The sequence below is a fragment of the Aegilops tauschii genome, chromosome 7, assembly GCF_002575655.3.
Source record: "Aegilops tauschii subsp. strangulata cultivar AL8/78 chromosome 7, Aet v6.0, whole genome shotgun sequence".
Lineage (NCBI taxonomy): Eukaryota > Viridiplantae > Streptophyta > Magnoliopsida > Poales > Poaceae > Aegilops > Aegilops tauschii.
In genome coordinates, this window is record NC_053041.3 from 388,215,405 (window position 1) to 388,228,743 (window position 13,339).

The 13,339-nt window shown below is 42.7% G+C and overlaps 1 long non-coding RNA gene across 5 annotated transcripts; it reads right to left on the reverse strand.

The window, feature by feature from the left end:
- Window positions 1-7,598: 7,598 nt before the first annotated feature.
- LOC109775381 (uncharacterized) lies at window positions 7,599-10,494 on the reverse strand. 5 transcript variants are annotated; one of them, XR_012188981.1, is made up of 4 exons: window positions 9,219-10,494; window positions 8,758-8,957; window positions 8,110-8,587; window positions 7,599-7,969 (listed from the first exon to the last, which is right to left on the reverse strand). It is a non-coding gene; the product is annotated as an uncharacterized lncRNA (long non-coding RNA). The 5 variants fall into 5 exon arrangements; XR_012188980.1 differs by having other exon boundaries at window positions 8,110-8,590; window positions 9,219-10,443; XR_012188978.1 differs by lacking the exon at window positions 7,599-7,969 and having other exon boundaries at window positions 8,025-8,587; window positions 9,219-10,451.
- Window positions 10,495-13,339: the final 2,845 nt, after the last annotated feature.

Below are 13,339 nucleotides of genomic sequence, written 5' to 3' on the forward strand. Positions count from 1 at the left end.
ATGACATGCTAGCAGTGGCCTCTCCCACATAATACTTGCTATCGGTCTAGTAAAGTAGTCAATTGCTTAAGGGAAAATTTCGCAACTCCTACCACCACTTTTCCACACTCACTATATTTACTTTAGTTGTGTTTTTATCTTAGCAGCCCCTAGCTTTTACTTTCGTGCTCTTTACTTTCTTGCAAACCTATCCAAGATCACCTACAAAGTACTTCTAGTTTCATACTTGTTTCCGGTAAAGCGAACGTTAAGCGTGCGTAGAGTTGTATCGGTGGTCGATAGAACTTGAGGGAATATTTGTTCTACCTTTAGCTCCTCGTTGGGTTCGGCACTCTTACTTATCGAAAGAGGCTACAATTGATCCCCTATACTTGTGGATTATCAAGACCTTTTTCTGGCGCCGTTGCCGGGGAGCAATAGCGTGTGGTGAATATTCTCGTGTGTGCTTGTTTGCTTTGTCACTAAGTAATTTTTATTTGTTGTTCTTAGTTGTTCTCTATCTTTAGTTATGGATATGGAACACGAAATACCAAAAAAATTAGGTATGCTTGCTACTCATGGAGATGAGGAACCTCCTAAAACCCTCGATGCTCGCTATGTGACATAAATTATGTACTACTTTGATAATCCTGAGAAAACCCCATTCAATCTAGTAATGGGAGTAACGTTGGATCAACGTGAATACTTTAGGAATTATCGCTTGACTCAATAAGGGAAACTATTATGGGATCAAATTTATATGTTGAAGTGGTATGCTCGGCAAGTATGCTTGAGTTATGATTATACTTGTTGCTCTAGGATGAAGGATCCACACCTTTCCTTTTCATGCAAATTTAATGATAATGAAACCTTAGCTTCTTATGCTAATGGTATATATGATTACTATGATGTGGAACAAATAGAAGAATTTGTTGCTTTTAAGGGTGCTTATGAAATTGAATCTTTGTTTGAAAAGTATGAAGCTTTTGATGATGATCTTTATAGGCCTGAAAATTTTGCTATATTGAAATATTGGTATGATAATTATGAATATAATTCCTATATTGATGCGCTTATTAAGAAAGTCTCCGCTGTCCAAGAAGAGACTAATATTTTGCAGGAATCTATGAAAGAAGAAATTGATGAAACTGTGAGCTCATTGGATGAAAAAGATGAGGAGAAGAGCGGAGAACAAAAGGAGGAAGAGCGGATTGATCACCCGTGCCCACCTTCTAATGAGAGTAACTCTTCAACCCATACATTGTTTAATTTCCCTTCGTGCTTACCGAAGGATGATTGCTGTGATGACTATTATGATCCCGTTGATTCTCTTGAAATATCCCTTTTTGATGATGCTTGCCATGCTTGTGGCCAAGATGCCAATATGAATTATGCTTATGGGGATGGACTTGCTATAGTTCCTTATGTTAAACATGAAATTATTGCTATTGCACCCACACATGATAGTCCTATTATCTTTTTGAATTCTCCAAACTACACTATATCGGAGAAGTTTGTGCTTATTAAGGATTATATTGATGGGTTGCCTTTTACCGTTGCATATGATAATTTTGATGAGTATAATATGCATGTGCTTTCTGCTCCTACTTGCAATTATTATGAGAGGGGAACTATATCTCCACCTCTCTATGTTTCCCACACGATAAAATTGCAAGAAACTGTTTATACTATGCATTAGCCTTTACTATGTGTGCATGAATTGTTCTTTTAGGACATGCCGATGCATAGGAAGAGAGTTAGACTTCGTTATTGCTTGATATATGTTGCTTTGTGCTCACTACTAAATGCCAAATCATTGCTAATTAAAATTGGCTTTGATATACCTTGGGATCCGGGTGGATTCACTACTCGAGCACTATATGCCTAGCTTAATGGCTTTAAAAAAAGCACTGCCAGGGAGACAACCCGGAAGTTTTAGAGAGTCATTTATTTCTGTTGTGTGCTTTTATAAAGTTTAAAATAAAAATAATGTGCTAAGGTTTGCCTTTAGGATGTTTACAATGCTTGTTGGTTTGTACGGTGTAGGACAAAAACTTTGGCTGTAGTGCGCGATTTTACCTTTTTAACTGGAAAGTCAAATGGTTCTGATTATTTTTGCACTGTCTTTCTATACAAATTTTTTATTTTTCCTAATTTTGGCAGAATTTTTAATGTATGATAAGTATGGTGAATGTTCGGATTACTACAGACTGTTCTGTTTTAGACAGATTCTGTTTTTTGATGCATAGTTTGCTTGTTTTGATGAAACTATCGATTTATATCAGTGGATTAAGCCATGAAAAAGTTATACTAAATTAGACACAATGCAAAAACAAAATATGAATTGGTTTGCAACAGTACTTAGAGTAGTGATTTGCTTTATTATACTAACGGATCTTACCGAGTTTTCTGTTGAAGTTTTGTGTGGATGAAGTGTTCGATGATCGAGAAGGTCTCGATGTGAGAAGAAGGAAGAGAGGCAAGAGCTCAAGCTTGGGGATGCCCAAGGCACCCCAAGTAAATATTCAAGGAGACTCAAGCATCTAAGCTTGGGGATGCCCCAGAAGGCATCCCCTCTTTCTTCAACAAGTATCGGTATGTTTTTGGATTCGTTTCGTTCATGCATTATGTGCAAGTCTTGGAGCGTCTTTTGCATTTAGTTTTCACTTTTCTTTTATGCACCATGCTGGTATGAGATAGTCCTTGGTTGATTTATAGAATGCTCTTTACACTTCACTTATATCTTTTGAGTATGGCTTTATAGAATGATTCATGTGCTTCACTTATATCAATTGAGGTTTGGATTGCCTGTTTCTCTTCACTTAGACAACCGCCATTTGTAGAATGCTCTTTTGCTTCACTTATATTTGTTAGAGCATGGGCATATCTTTTGTAGAAAGAATTAAACTCTCTTGCTTCACTTATATCTATTTAGAGAGATGACAGGAACTGGTCATTCACATGGTTAGTCATAAAATCCTACATAAAACTTGTAGATCACTGAATATGATATGTTTGATTCCTTGCAATAGTTTTGCGATATAAAGATGGTGGTATTAGAGTCATGCTAGTGGGTAGTTGTGGATTAGTAGAAATACTTGTGTTGAGGCTTGTGATTCCCGTAGCATGCACATATGGTGAACCGTTATGTAACGAAGTTGGAGCATGATTTATTTATTGATTGTCTTCCTTATGAGTGGCGGTCGGGGACGAGCGATGGTCTTTTCCCACCAATCTATCCCCCTAGGAGCATGTGCGTAGTACTTTGTTTTGGTGACTAATAGATTTTTGCAATAAGTATGTGAGTTCTTTATGACTAATGTTGAGTCCATGGATTATACGCACTCTCATCCTTCCATCATTGCTAGCCTCTTCGGTAGCGTGCATTGCCCTTTCTCACCTCGAGAGTTGGTGCAAACTTCGCCGGTGCATCCAAACCCCGTGATATGATACGCTCTGTCACACATAAGCCTCATTATATCTTCCTCAAAAAAGCCACCATACCTACCTATTATGGCATTTCCATAGCCATTCCGAGATATATGGCCATGCAACTTCCATCATCATCATATACATGACTTGAGCATTTATTGTCATATTGCTTTGCATGATCGTAAGATAGCTAGCATGATGTTTTCATGGCTTGTCTTTTTTTATGTCATTGCTACGCTAGATCATTGCCCATCCCGGTACACCGCCGGAGGCATTCATATAGAGTCATATCTTTGTTCTAGTATCGAGTTGTAATATTGAGTTGTAAGTAAATAGAAGTGTGATGATCATCATTATTAGAACATTGTCCCATGTGAGTTTATCAAAATAAAAGTGGCCAAAGATGCCCCCCCCCCCCAAAAAAAAGAGAGAGAGGCCAAAGAAGCCTACAAAAAAAGAGAAAAAAAGAGAAGGGACAATGTTACTATCCTTTTACCACACTTGTGCTTCAAAGTAGCACCATGTTCTTCATATAGAGAGTCTCTTGAGTTATCACTTTCATATACTAGTGGGAATTTTCATTATAGAACTTGGCTTGTATATTCCAACGATGGGCTTCCTCAAATGCCCTAGGTCTTCATGAGCAAGCAAGTTGGATGCACACCCACTTAGTTTCAGTTTGAGCTTTCATACACTTATAGCTCTAGTGCATCCGTTGCATGGCAATCCCTACTCCTCGCATTGACATCAATTGATGGGCATCTCCATAACCAATTGATTAGCCGCGTCGATGTGAGACTTTCTTCCTTTTTTGTCTTCTCCACATAACCCCCATCATCATATTCTATTCCACCTATAGTGACGTGTCCATGGCTCACGCTCATGTATTGCGTGAAAGTTGAAAAGGTTTGAGAAACATCAAAAGTATGAAACAATTGCTTGGCTTGTCATCGGGGTTGTGCATATGTGAATATTTTATGTGGTGAAGATGGAGCATAGTCAGACTATATGATTTTGTAGGGATAACTTTCTTTGACCTTGTTATTTTGAAAAGACATGATTGCTTTATTAGTAGGCTTGAAGTATTATTGTTTTTATGTCAAATGATAGACTATTGCTTTGAATCACTTGTGTCTTAATATTCATGCCATGATTAGACATATGATCAAGATTATGCTAGGTAGCATTCCACATCAAAAATTATCTTTTTTATCATTTACCTACTCGAGGACGAGCAGGAATTAAGCTTGGGGATGCTGATACGTCTCCGTCGTATCTATAATTTTTGATTGTTCGATGCCAATATTCTACAACTTTCATATACTCTTTGGCAACTTTTTATACTATTTTTGGGACTAACATATTGATCCAGTGCCCAGTGTCAGTTCCTGTCTGTTGCATGTTTTTGGTTTCGCAGAATATCCATATCGAACGGAATCCAAACGGGATAAAAACGGACGAAGAATATTTTTGGAATATTTGGAGAATTCTGGAAGAAAAATACATGCGAGACGGTGCCCGAGGTGGCCACGAGCAGGGGGCGCGCCTGCCCCCCTGGGCGCGCCCTGACCCTCGTGGGCCACCCGTAAGGCGGTTGATGCCCTTCTTCGGCCGCAAGAAAGCTAATTTTTGATAAAAAATCACGGCGAAGGTTTCAGTCCAATCGGAGTTACGGATCTTCATATATATACGAAACGGTGAAAGGGCAGCAGAACAGAACGCAGAAACAGAGAGACAGATCCAATCTCGGAGGGGCTCTCGCCCCTCCCATGTGATGGAGGCCAAGGACCGGAGGGGAAACCCTTCTCCCATCTAGGGAGGAGGTTAAGGAAGAAGAGGGCCCCTCTCCCCCTCTCCTCCGGTGACGCCGGAACGCTGCCGTGGCCACCATCATCATCACCGCGATCTTCACCAACACCTCCGCCATCTTCACCAACATCTCCATCACCTTCCCCCCTCTATCTACAGCGGTCCACTCTCCCGCAACCTGCTGTACCCTCTACTTGAACATGGTGCTTTATGCTTCATATTATTATCCAATGATGTGTTGCCATCCTACGATGTCTGAGTAGATTTTCGTTATCCTATCAGTGGTTGATGAATTGCTATGATTGATTTAAATTGCTTGTGGTTATGTTGTTGTCCTTTGGTGCCCATCATATGAGCGCACGCGTGGATCACACCATAGGGTTGTATCTTGATAGGACTATGTATTGGAGGGCAAGAGTGACAGAAGCTTCAACCTAGCATAGAAATTGATGCATATGGGATTGAAGGGGGACCAATATATCTTAATGCTATGGTTGGGTTTTACCTTAATGAACGTTAGTAGTTGCGGATGCTTGCTAATAGTTCCAATCATAAGTGCATAGAATTCCAAGTAAGGGATGACATGCTAGCAGTGGCCTCTCCCACATAATACTTGCTATCGGTCTAGTAAAGTAGTCAATTGCTTAAGGGACAATTTCGCAACTCCTACCACCACTTTTCCACACTCGCTATATTTACTTTAGTTGTGTTTTTATCTTAGCAGCCCCTAGCTTTTACTTTCGTGCTCTTTACTTTCTTGCAAACCTATCCAAGATCACCTACAAAGTACTTCTAGTTTCATACTTGTTTCCGGTAAAGCGAACGTTAAGCGTGCGTCAAGTTGTATTGGTGGTCGATAGAACTTGAGGGAATATTTGTTCTACCTTTAGCTCATCGTTGTGTTCGACACTCTTACTTATCGAAAGAGGCTACAATTGATCCCCTATACTTGTGGGTTATCACGCGCCGACGCCTGTCGCTGCCCTGCATCCTGCTCCGTGCTGTGACCAGTGCTGCCACCCTGCTCTGCGTTGTGCCCTCGATAGGCGCCATCCTTGGACGCCATCTCTTCCAACCTCTTCTTCCCTTCCGGATTGATACCAGCGCCCATCTTAAAAAATGATCCGTGTTGTTGGCACCATTCCAAACTGAAGTCAATTACATACTCAAGGCAGTTCTAGATGTCTGCAAGTTTGTGATCTGCAAATATTATAGTCAAAAGTATTTCAATTGTGATAGGCCGTAGCTTCACTTTACATCCTCAGGTCAGTTCTAGATCTCTGCAAGTTTGTGATTTGCAAATATTATATTAAAAAAGATTTCAATTATGATAATCCATAGCTTTACTAATCCCACTGTTATACTATGTGTTCTCACTGATGCATGTGTCTTCAAATTATGATAGGCTCTGTAGCTGGATCAGGTGAATCTGTTTTGTCGTGTGAATACCAGTAAAGTGAAACAGAAGCAGCACACAGGCGCGTCTTCTTGCTTTCTTTTACTTGCCGTAGCTGGATCATTAGCTTGAACGCACAGCAATCTAGCCTATTCCTGTCCCCATGATATCTCTTCTTAATTTGGTAGATCATGTTTTTGCAAGATGACATCACCATATGTGTAGCTGGATCATTAGCTTGAACGCAAAGCAATCTAGCCTATTCTTTTCCCCCATGATATCTCTTCTTAATTTGGTAGATCATGTTTTTGCAAGATGACAACACCATATGTGTAGTTGCTGACTGTGTTTATATCGCAAAAATATTATGGTTTCAAGCATCTACCTGTCTCTTATTATTAATGAAGGACCCAGCCTATTATTTGATTTTAAGTTGTCAGATGCATCATATAGTATTTAAGATTGGCAAATTAAATTTCAAACATGACTATTGATGTTCTTATGAAAAATTTGAAACTTTTGCTGCTGGCATTTGCCATTCTAGGAGAGATTCTAAACTATTTTATATTTGATTGTAATATACTAAAGCCATAGTGCAGAATTAATACGTAAGTAAACAATAGTAAAATTGTGTATCTTACAACATTACATTTTAATTGTACTCATGCATACATTAAAGGGGACATGTCATCCGGTCGAATTACAAGTCTGAAAAAGGGGCACGTGAATGCAGCATGCTATAGTGTAATGGCCAATGTCATCGCCTTGGAATTGATCATGTTTATTGTGATTAGGTGGAAATTATGACCACCATCAACGAACTGGAGAAGTGTTTGCCATGATTAGGTGAAATATACATGACCACCATCGACAAACGGAAGAAGTGGGAAGACCAATGTGCTCGCTAGGTACATGTAAGGTTTTTGTTCACCCGTTGCAACGCACGGGCCTTTTTGCTAGTTAATAATAAGAGACAGGTAGATGCTTGAAACCATAATATTTTTGCGATATAAACACAGTCAGCAACTACACATATGGTGCTGTCATCTTGCAAAAACATGATCTACCAAATTAAGAAGAGATATCATGGGGGAAAAGAATAGGCTAGATTGCTTTGCATTCAAGCTAATGATCCAGCTACACATATGGTGCTGTCATCTTGCAAAAACATGATCTACCAAATTAAGAAGAGATATCATGGGGGACAGGAATAGGCTAGATTGCTGTGCGTTCAAGCTAATGATCCAGCTACAGCAAGTAAAAAAAGCAAGAAGACGCGCCTGTGTGCTGCTTCTGTTTCACTTTACTGGTATTCACACGACAAAACAGATTCACCTGATCCAGCTACAAAGCCTATCATAATTTGAAGACACATGCATCAGTGAGCACACATAGTATAACAGTGGGATTAGTAAAGCTATGGATTATCATAATTGAAATCTTTTTTAATATAATATTTGCAAATCACAAACTTGCAGAGATCTAGAACTAACCTGAGGATGTAAAGTGAAGCTACGGCCTATCACAATTGAAATCCTTTTGACTATAATATTTGCGGATCACAAACTTGCAGACATCTAGAACTGCCTTGAGTATGTAATTGATTTCAGTTTGGAATGGTGCCAACAACACGGATCATTTTTGAAGCTGGGCGCTAGTATCAATCCGGAAGGGAAGAAGAGGTTGGAAGAGATGGCGTCCAAGGATGGCGCCTATCGAGGGCACAACGCAGAGCAGGGTGGCAGCACTGGTCACAGCGCGGAGCAGGATGCAGGGCAGCGACAGGCGTCGGCGCGTCGTTCTGCAGGGGCATCGTGATCACCATCGCAGGCTGTGGAGGGCGTGACGCCGAACACAACAGAACTCTTCTGGTCTGAGTCAGTGATGACGTGACAAGAGCCAGGAGATCTCAAGCTCGATGCCCCACTCCACCCCCATAAGCTTGCGACCGCCGGGTGAGGAGTCCTTCTGCTGCTGGCCATCGATGCAAATGTCAGCGGGCCTCCGAGTTCGACGAGCTGGCGCACACCATCATGCTGGTGCTCACGCCCTATGCTCCACACCTTCGACCGCAATGACAATGACAACATCTCCACTACCAAGACCGTGTGTTACATGGCGAGGCTGGGCCAGCTGCTCACCTTCGAGGAGCTCATGATGTGGGATACACACGTGTATTGGGACGGGTTGGTGGATTCCTTGGCAGCCAATCGGATGCAGGGCATCGGCAGCGACGTTGACAGGCACCAGCGGCGTAGGAGTCCTGTGGCCTGCTGGAGTTTTTGGCACTGTAATCAACAGAAGATTGTTGCCTGGTACTGTAAGCTACGGCATGAGCGTCCTGCAGCAACAACAACGAAAACAGAGAACACTATGACATGAGCAGATGTGTAAGCTTCCTGTGGCAATGTCGGAAGGTTTTCACAGCCTGGATGCACATAAGAATCGTAGAACAAAAAATTAGAGCTTATGATCATTTAATTAATTTTACCATAAAGACAAAACTGATGGCCTACTCGACTTGGTCTCTATATACAGACAAGAGACTATAAACATAGGAAAACTAAATTAGACCCAGAAAGTAAAAAAAAGTTTTAGTCACCTTTCTATAAAAAAACCATGTTATAATCCCCTAGGCCTTTGGCACCCAGATTATGGCGATCATCTCCTATCACAGGTAAAATTCCTTGCTCCCAGGTCGCCCTGATGTGGCTGTACTTAAGCTCCTTCATCTTGTTCTGTTTCCAAAGGCCTTTAGCACCCAGATTATGGCGATCATCTCCTATCACACATAAACTTCCTTGCTCCCAGGTCGCCCTGATGTGGCTATACTTAAGCTCCTTCATCTTGTTATGTTTCCGATCGGGTGAGCCACCACATCTCCCAAATATTGGTTAATCTCTGCGAACAATAGGCACACCAAAGCATCACCACATCAGGCAGGCGGAAGAAAACCAATACCACAGTACAGCAGCAGGAACCACACACAACCATGCTTTTGGCCAATAATCGTTATTGCAACAATCACAAATGAATGAATCTTGCATCATGGACTGGACAAAATAATGTAACAGTCTTAGCCTCTCATAAAGCATAGCTTGGAGATGAGTTCAATTTCTGGTGCTTGTATTTCATCAAACATGTTATGTGCAAGAACTCTTATTCTTCCCCTTTCATGGCGCCTGTGCTTGCTCTACCAAGCAGCATCTGCTCCAGAACACCCATGTTCTGCTCGGTTTGTAGGCGATGCAGCGCTCGCAGCGAAGGTCGGCCACCGGCTTCGCGAGGCAGAGGAGGTCGCCACATGTGCATAGCTGCGCCGGAGACGTGACAGAGGAGGACGCATCGCCGGCGTCCAGTCCAACGCATGCGAGCGCGCCGAGCTAGGGAGCGCCATCCAAGAGGTGGAGAGGGCGTGAGGGGGCACTTTTTCCGACGGAGAGTCGCCACCGGAGACACGCCCGTGATGTACGCGACGCCATGGCTGTAACCCCAGCCACAGGCGAGGTGTTGCGGGGCGAGCACCGGTGACCGGGAGCGGCGGATCCAGCCATCTTGGCGGACGGAGGGGTCGGAGAGCAGCTCGTGAGTCTGCTGCGCAGTGGGGGGCGTTGGCGGAATTGGCCGGCGTTGGCCGCGGCACGAGGGGTCACACGAGAGAGGGAGAGATGTGCTGCTAGAGGGATGGATCGGTGGGGGATTCGGCGGATCCGGCAGCTGCCGAAGCTGCGAAGTAAGAGGAGGGGAAGGGGAGGGCCGACGTCGAGGTGTGGGAGTTAGGAGTTGGTCGGTGGCGGCGATTTGTGGGAGACGATGATAGAGGGGCTGCGGAGGACTTAACTAAGAAATAAAGGAAATGCTTATTCAACTACGGCACTGTCGGACAACCGACCGGATTCAAGCCCTAGCCCCTCAACTCGGACGGACTTGTGGAAATCCTCGAAAACAAGTATTGCTCAACTCACCTATCTATAACATAGAAATGTTGCATCCAACCCTGGAACGAGAGGTAAAGAATAGGCTACCATACGAGATGAGACGACTTCATTCTTGGCTTTCATCCCTACGCTTAAGAAAGATAAGGGATTGGATTTCATACCTTTTATTTAGAGCTCCGTCGTTCCGACTGGAAAATGTAACCTTCCACCATACGTAAACCAAACCTCTTTGCTTTCTGGCTTTTCCTTCCAATAAACATCAGGGTGCGAATCTGAGTAGTTCCTTGCTCAAGACCACGAAGCAAGAGCGAAGCAGAACCGGTTTTAAATTCATCGAAACTCTTGAAAAGTTCCTTTGCTTTTACAGCGAAAGCACCTGCCAACAAATTGGAACCATAATCCCCTCCATCTGCCTCGCTCTCTATCTGGTAGTATATGCTCTGATCGAGGCCCTATTCTTATTATGATGATTTGGATATTGAATTGCCTTTGACTGATTCATCTTACCATTTTACTAGAGTTTTTTTCCAGTAAGTTTAACATGAGCGGAATTGGTGTACTTGACCAGTAGTGAACTCTCAGTTGTGTTCGATAGTCGGTTACGAGTTCCCATATCTTACGCAACCTTACCTTTTCTTACTATGGGCCAAATTGCGGAGGAAAGCAGAATCACTGTTTTTCGTAGAACTCACTTTTGCTACTGGAGAGTACCTTCCACCAGGTCAGAGCCATGGATCCAAAGCCTACTAGTTAGCTTTGAAGGTTTAGGCTTGAGAGAAATCTTGAACAGAACACCGCACTCCCTCCTATCAACTTATTCAGATTTGCTTATTTCTTTCTCTTTCGTTTTTGTAGATATAGGCTTTGGCGGATTCTCTCAAGGCTCGAGTGAAGTGACAAGCACATATTACCGGAAGCTAGTGATCCCGCCCGGCCAGCTCAGCATGCTTTAGAGCTCCTTGATTGGTACGAGGTAGTGATAGCAAGAGGCAACTCTCAATTGTTGTAATATAGAGACCTCTTTCAATGATTATAGATCCAAAGGATCGTTATTGATAGGAAACTGCCAGTAGCCCTTGACTTTGACTTGAAGAATTGAATCCGCCTTCTTCTTCTTATTCTTCTGAAAGTCTCCCAGGCGTGGTATCATCGGATCCACAAGGTCAATTTGTATCCATTTGTTCGGAAACCGGAAATGCCAACTACTCACTTCTTGCTGAGGATGAAGGTGCCATGGGTGATAGCGCCAGCCATTCCCTCATTGAAAAGAAAGCGCCAACCCTGCTACTAAAGCTAAGGCCAACCGCAGCCCAGTGAAATGAAATGCGTATGAAAAATAACATAGATTAATCTTGATGCGATCGATGCAGACACACTTCTTTTCTTACAGGCTACAGTCAGAAACAACAACTTCGCAAATCACCCTAAGAGTGCCATACGAAAAAACAAAAGCAACTGTGGGTATAGACCAATTTCCTGCCCCAGAAGAGGCTCAGCCTACCAAACCCTGCTCTTTGCCTGCTTACCGAGCTCTCCTCATACCGAGTATCTAGGCATTTCTTCTCACAGACCGGTTGGGAGAAAGTTGGCATTCTTTAATATGTCACTGGGGACCCGTACTTACTTGATGGAATGGATGGGATGATGTGTTTCAGTTCAGCCAGTAGTGGAGGTTTCCTCGGCCTAGTCGCGTAAGAGCCCCCTTCTTTTTCTAGTTAGTTGAAAGAAAAGCAATGGGGAAGGTTGGCTTACCAGTTAATTGGTCTGTATCATATCTTGCTATGGTGGGACATCCTCTTCAGTTTAGGTATCCGGGCTGGCTGTTAGCTTTAGTCGTTCGGCACTCTTCCTTCATTCTCATTCAACAAGGAGAAGTGTCTAATCAAAATCATTGGTTGAGCCTCGCGTATATTATATGATGTCGTCCTGGAATTGAACTAGCGTTTAAGGTCGATCAAGTTCAAACAATTCGGCTCTGCAAGATCAATCAGATATCAAGTAAGAGATAGGCGCTTCCTATTAGTTATAGACTGCTTCTGTGACAAGTGGATCCCTTTAGGTTTAGTTGTTAATTGTACTATTCTCTTCAATAATTAGGTCTTCCGTATTCCTATTGGGGTCAGTGGTCTTCACCACTCACTGAGTCTGGATTCGTTTCATGGGTATTATTTGATGAGTGATCATCAATCTCTTCCATTGCTCCTATGTGCTGCTATACATACAAGGTACATGGGCCATGGGGCCTAACACACACTATACAGCCCAGCCCAATACTCAACACTCCCCCGGCTAAAGATATCTAACATGCCTATCTTGTTACAAATTGCTAAACCCTCACAAGGACCTACTCGTTTAGTAAAACAATCAGCTACCTGTTCACTATACTTAATGTTACCCCCTTCTTCGACCGAACAATCTCAATCCGAAGGAAGTATCGAAGAGGTCCAAGATCCTTTACCTCAAATGCTTCTCCCAGTCTTGCCTTCAAACATTTGATTTCTTCAACATCGTCTCCAGTAATCACAATATCATCCACATACACCGCCAAAATGGTGATATGGATTCGTCTATGCCGGTACTGTATGATCGCCATTACACTGAGAGTAGCCCATACCACAAACAACTCTCCTGAACCTGTCCACGCCCGTGGCGACTGTTTCAAGCCATACAAAGATTTCTTGAGCCTACACACCTTCCCATCAGTCTGTTTGTTCCAAAACCTGGAGGAATGTCCATATGGATCTCTTCTTGTAAATAACCACCATGAAGAAAAGCATTCTTCACA